Genomic DNA, 6,226 nt, shown 5'->3' on the forward strand with positions numbered 1-6,226 from the left:
TTGTGAGACGTTGATTGCCGTGGTCATAGTGAGGCGGTGCGAGACTGGATGAATATTCAATGTAAGAATGGCAAGGGGCGAACACTATTGGGTGAGAAACGCAGACTAACGTGAGCCAGGTAGCGCCACTAGCCCTTTCATACCATTACTGATGTGGTGCCGTGACGAGAGATAATAGGTACCTGAAGTGGACGATCTAAACAAATGCCCCGTGTGAGGGTTGAACTCACAACCTTCAGATTATGAGACTGACGCGCTGCCTGCTGCGCCAATGAGGCATGAAAACCCTGCTAAAATGACCCATGTCCGCTACCATACTACGATCAAGGATTCTATTGTTTCCTCATGCTGTGATTGCATTCATGTCGTCACATCACTGACTTGCCCTGCACTTCCTGAATACAAAGTAGAAGACTTCAACAGAAGGTTTTCTCTACATTTCTCAAGCTTGTTTTTCTTAATCACATATTTTCATCCAACCTTGTGGAAAGTCAGACTCTTTGTACAGACAAGTCAAAGGTCACCCTGTGCTTCCAGGGAAACAAAGAGGTTTGCAACAGCCAGATTTGTTTTGCTGCTCCTTTAAATGCTTGATCGCTTTGGGACCTGAAAAGTGATTTCTACCAGCACATTTTGGTTGAAATCTGAAGTCTTCGTGTGTAAGTATCATACCTCATTTGAAGTTTGTATAATTAGCACTACCTCTCACTAAGCGGTTGAAAGAAATGGCACACCACAAGGCCTTTTGAGACTATTGACACTTAAAGTAGTTTGCCTTTACAAATGGCATGTATTTACAAGGAATAGGATGTCCAAAACACTAAATCAGCGTTAGAATAGTTGTATACAAATGGACTGTAAGCACTACCTCTCGCTCGGCAGCTGAAATGACAAACCATAAGGCTGTTTAAGACTATTAACGTTGTTGAAGTAGTTTGCCTGTAGCAATACCATTCATTTAAAGGAAATGGATGTATAAAAAAATTAATATTTTTTTATACAAAAGGACTGTTAGCACTCCCTCTTGCTAAGCAGTTGAAAGAAATTACAAAGCACATGGATTTTTTGAGACTGTCGTTGAGTCTGCTTGTACAAATGCCAGAGTACTTGTAAAGTCTATCATGCAAAGGAGCCACTTGCACCCTTCTCAATGCAACAATGAGATTATGTTTTAAAATTTCCTCGAGCTAGCCAGGAGTCAAACCTAGAGCATATGTTAAAGCAAAAATAATCAGTTTGACTGAACATTTTTTCAAGTCAGCCCATATATTCCCGGGACCGTGGAAATAATGCCACATTAGTTCGCTCACTTGCTTATTGTGCAAAGTCATCTTTAACCAAATCTGGTAGTTTTACAATATGCAATGACCATTCCTGTACCTGTCCCACTTTTCAGCTTCAGAGCCTTGGTGTCATCCTTGACAGCCCTCTCCGTCATCTCCTTCACTTTCCACATCCATAACATCACTTGGTTAACTTTCATATTTGCAGCAACAAGCAAGTTTTTCCTTCACACTTTTGCCAAACTGGTCCACAGTCCACCTTACAGTTTCAGCTCCCTTCCCTCCCTATCCTCCAGAAAACATTCATAAACTACAACTAGTACAAAAGACAGCAGCTTCATCATCACATCATCTACTTCACACCTGGACATTAACTCCACTGGCTCCCTGTCACATTCAGTATAAACCTGTTATGCCAGAAGCTGTTTGAATATGCTTATTATTTTTATTAATTATAATTTGGTATTATAATTTAAGTAATAAATCATTCAACTCAAAATTCTGCTATAACAAATATAGTTCAAATGTTGGTGATGTTAGCCATAAGCTTGTAAGGATTTATACCACTAATGCATTAGTTAATTAGCTGTTATGAACTCATTTATGCTGGAATAAATGATCTGGTCGGACTTTTAACCGACTAGGTTTATCCGGCAGGCTGTGAGAACCCCAATGTAAACTACAATTAAAGTTTAATTCCTTATTCCTTATCACCATCCAATGATATTGTCTCTGTATTAATATCAGATGTTAACTCAAAAGGAGGTTAGCTCTGAATTCTGAAGAACCATACAACTGTGAATTAGATTGAACACAAAACAATTTCTATTCCGCAGTGGTTGTTTATTGAATCAAAGGCAATTCCCTGTTACAGTAATTCTCTGATTCAACGACTTTGGAAATATTACTCACTACTAAAACTACACATCCAAAATATAGGTGGGAATAAAAGAACAAAACAAAAATAAACAATGGATTAAAAATGAGCGATTGGCAAATCTTAGTTCAACTCACAGTTGTTTAACACCACCTTCGAGACATCGGCATTTGATGTAGCAGCATTGACGGACAGAACAGCTTCGGGAATTCCACTGGACGGTTTGATGTCTTACAAAAGCTATTTCAGCTAAGCTCCCTACAGTTCAGTCGTACGCCACCCTCCCAAGATGGCTGCTACGATGACGTATGGTCTACCAATTTACGTGATGCGTGAGGGGAGGTCCTAATGACGTAACCACGCTTATGCTGATGGGAGCTTCGAGAGGGCGCGGCTAAGTGGGAGTTTAAGCAAAGATTGCGAATTGAGCTCGGACAAAAAGATTAAATTCACTGATAAGGAGAAGCGAAAAGAGGGGGGGGGAAGCATGGAAGAAGATGGAAAAGAACTGAAACAGTGACCCACGGCGGGGTTATTGATAAACCACAAATCAACACAGCAAAATCAATTGTAAAATGCATGCACATACAAAGAAAATATTCAGCAAAATGAACCCCAACTCCGTTTTGGGGTAAAAAGCATTAACCGACACCTAGAAAGTTCCTACGCCTGCCCAGGCCCTTCTAAACTCCCTACGGGTGAAAAAGAAATAAAAGGGGAGAACCCCGTTACTTTGAGGTGATCCAGGAAATGAAGTCCCGGCTTCGGGGTCCGCAAGCGCTCGGAATAACGCGGCGTCCTGAATGCGTCTCTTCCTCCTCGCTTACAGTCGCTTTGTTGGCCAGACAAAGCGGGGCCCACTTCGATCACTGGGAGATAAGGTGGCTCTCAGTCTTTTGATCAGAGGGAATTTAAAAGTACTTATTTTAGTCGACCTCCTGCGTCAGCAAAGCAGGGAATCAGGTTTGCTTTGAAAAATCTCGGTCCAGCGAGAAACTCGAGCACATGGCGTGTGGGTAATTAATCCACAGAGTGAAACAGCTGTGTGCCTTCTCAGGTTGGCAGCGCGCCAGGAAAAAGGCAGATTGTCCAGCGTGGCCGCAATATATACATTTTCCCTAGTAACGTTATCTCTCCGCTCCGTTGTTAGGGTGGCGGCCATTTTGGGCCGTGTTGCATGATGGGAGTTGGTGGCCATTTTGACCACATTGCATCATGGGAAACGCAGTCCGTCATGTCCCGAATTAATGCAGTCTCGTCACGTTTGAACTGGCATTACAAACCAATCCTATGATCATACAAGGCCAACCACAACCTGAACAATGCAGGACACATAACCAACACTATGATGTCATCCATTTTAGTTTAACACAGATCGCACATTACAATAATCAGTCTCCTGTTCCTATTATTGCATAGCAATTAATTATCACTTTATATAAAAGGCATTATTTAACTTTTTTGAAGTTTAATAAAACTGTTAAATCTTAGTCCTGTGACAGGAGACCTGTCCAGGACGGACGAAAAGTTTAATAAAATTGCTCAAAGTTTATCAGAAAAAAACATAACGTGATTTTAAATATGAACATTTTTAATTCGCAAAATGTTATTAATGTATTTCGTATGGTTAAATATTGTTAAAGGTCATCTTGGCTGCAGTACTGTCTGTCTGGCAGGTGTTTTAGGGTCGGAGTAAAATGAGTCCATAGATCCACAGACAGGAGGCTTTTTCAGCGGTTTTTAGTACGGCTTGCTTCTACAGTGTAGCTTCACATCACGCTCCACTCCGTGTTAAAATAAAAAAATAAATAACTTCATAAAAGCTCTCTGAGAATCACCTCTGGCCTCACCCAGTTAGAACCCGCTCTCCAGTCCATGTTGTAGCTGCAACTTATTTTTTTGATGTAATTAATCTGTACACATCAAAATCCTTGTCATTTTATTAAGAGTGTCCTGGGGTCCGTTCTTCGTACATCGCTAACTCAGTTAGCAGGATTTCATTGTTGACGATTTGGCATGATCTTGGATCGTTTGGTTCTTCGAAAGACATCCTGCACTTGTTGTCATAGCAACATGTGCGCCAGCTTAAGCCTGCTCCAGAGCAGGCTTATTTCATGTAAACAAGATTAGATCACGGCTGTATAAGCGGAGGAGATAGGGAAGTCTGCCGTAGCCATGTCCATTTTTACGACGGCAACCTGTTGCGGAAGGTGCAAGAATAATTTGCAGAGTTTTTCGAATTAATCACGTATTGCGCAATAGACAGGATCCTTTAGCGCAGCGCGACAGTGTAATTGTAGAAAGATTTTTCTTGGTGCCTGTTATAAACAGACAAACACATCATTTAACAGTGGCTTTTAAAGAGGAAAAACTGATGTTGGAGCCATAAATCTAAAATATTTAAGTGATTTGTATGATAGTTTGCTTTTTATTTTTATCATATTCAGTAAGAAGATTTGTTCGGGCCATTTTATTGTGAAGTTTAGTTTACTTTGAAAGGCTTGCTTCCTGTCGAGCCGTATATTGTATTAGAAAAAACTATGGATGGATTATCTAGACACGGAGCAATACAGTTTTACCGTGTAAACTGTGGATGACTTGGAAAAGGAAGAACTTCATTTTTTATGGATAAAGATTTTTTTTGTTAAAATTCCCAGTTTGCACGTGTCCTTTACTTCCCGTGTCTAAGGAATGACAATGAAATTTGGATCTCTTGACATAACAAGTGCCTTTTTAAAATAAAGTGTAATAATTAAAGGCTACCATTTTGTAGAATATTCTTGTATTTCACTTTTACTTGTCCCCATGTTCTAGTGGGTCCCGTGGAGGCTCTGATATAAAAGAACAAATAATATCAAATTATTAAAATGCAAAAACTCATGCTGTAGAAAGTGATAGAAACATCTACCATGGACAGTATTTACGCATTAATTTGTCTGCTGCTTTTTGCCGGCCCTCTCTCCTGGCTTTAACAGATTTTGAGGTGTTTTAATTAATGACTCAAATTCGGCATAACCTTCCATTAAAAGCTCTTGTTCTGCTGGGAGAAAAACTGTGGGCGTTCTTTGGCCATGCTGAACAACCAATAGCAGCGCTGCTGATCATTGTTTCTACTATCGATACATTTCCCCTTTTAAACAAACACATGAACGCGCAGTTGTCTCAGATAACTCAATCCAGTGATACTAATCGTAAACAACAGGTGTGTTCGAAGAACCCAATTAGCCGGATCACGATTAGCCGGATGAAATCATCTTGGATGTGTCATTTGATCTCGGATGTTTTAAGCAACGTACGAAGAACGGACCCCAGGTGCGCAGCGGCTCCAGTATTTTGAGCTCTGACTGCAGCTCTGCCTTCTTTGGTTCAGAAAAGCGCAGGTGAAATTATCAGTGAGAATGCTGTATAGCATTCTCACTGATAGAAGACCTGAAGAAACTTAAGTTTCTTCAGGTCTTGATTATTATTCCGTACGTTTTTCGGCATCTAACTACTCCTGCATACTTCAACCGATTTAAACAATTTTCGTAACAAAACGTTCAGCTCCTTCAGGACATTACTGCTATGACTTTTGGTAATTATAACTTTTATAATATTTAAAATATTCAACTTTTTGTGAGTTTTTGCTCTCATTGAAAATGAATGGAGAATCCTTCAAATTCTTCAAATTTTTCAGCTTTTTGACAGTTTATTGCTTCAGCCTACTTTCAGCTAGAAACGCCATTCAACTTCTAAAATGTAGTGATATCTTTCAGCTATTATGGTATATTTCAGCTTTTTCATATATTTTACCATTTTCATACAGTACCTCCTTAAAATAATTTTGGCTTTTCAAGAAATTCAGCAAATAACATGCGTTGCTATGGTCGTCAAGTGGCAGTTGGTAGAGTGTGCACTCTAGAAATTCAACAAATTCTTCTTCTTCGAACAACGTCTTCTCACTCGCTCAATTTTCAACCTATCCACATAAATTATACATCAAAACGTAGGAATTTTTGTCTGGATTCTGGAAATGTAACCATTATTGGTGGGGGATCTATAGATTATTTGCAAATCACCCCAGAGC

The 6,226-nt window shown here is 39.8% G+C and overlaps 1 non-coding gene across 1 annotated transcript; it reads right to left on the bottom strand.

Annotated features, from left to right (window-relative positions):
* Positions 1-205: 205 nt before the first annotated feature.
* Positions 206-278, bottom strand: trnam-cau. Its single transcript has one exon. It is a non-coding gene; the product is annotated as a tRNA-Met (tRNA).
* Between the last annotated feature and the right edge of the window lie 5,948 nt (positions 279-6,226).

This window comes from Fundulus heteroclitus, unplaced genomic scaffold, assembly GCF_011125445.2.
Source record: "Fundulus heteroclitus isolate FHET01 unplaced genomic scaffold, MU-UCD_Fhet_4.1 scaffold_179, whole genome shotgun sequence".
Lineage (NCBI taxonomy): Eukaryota > Metazoa > Chordata > Actinopteri > Cyprinodontiformes > Fundulidae > Fundulus > Fundulus heteroclitus.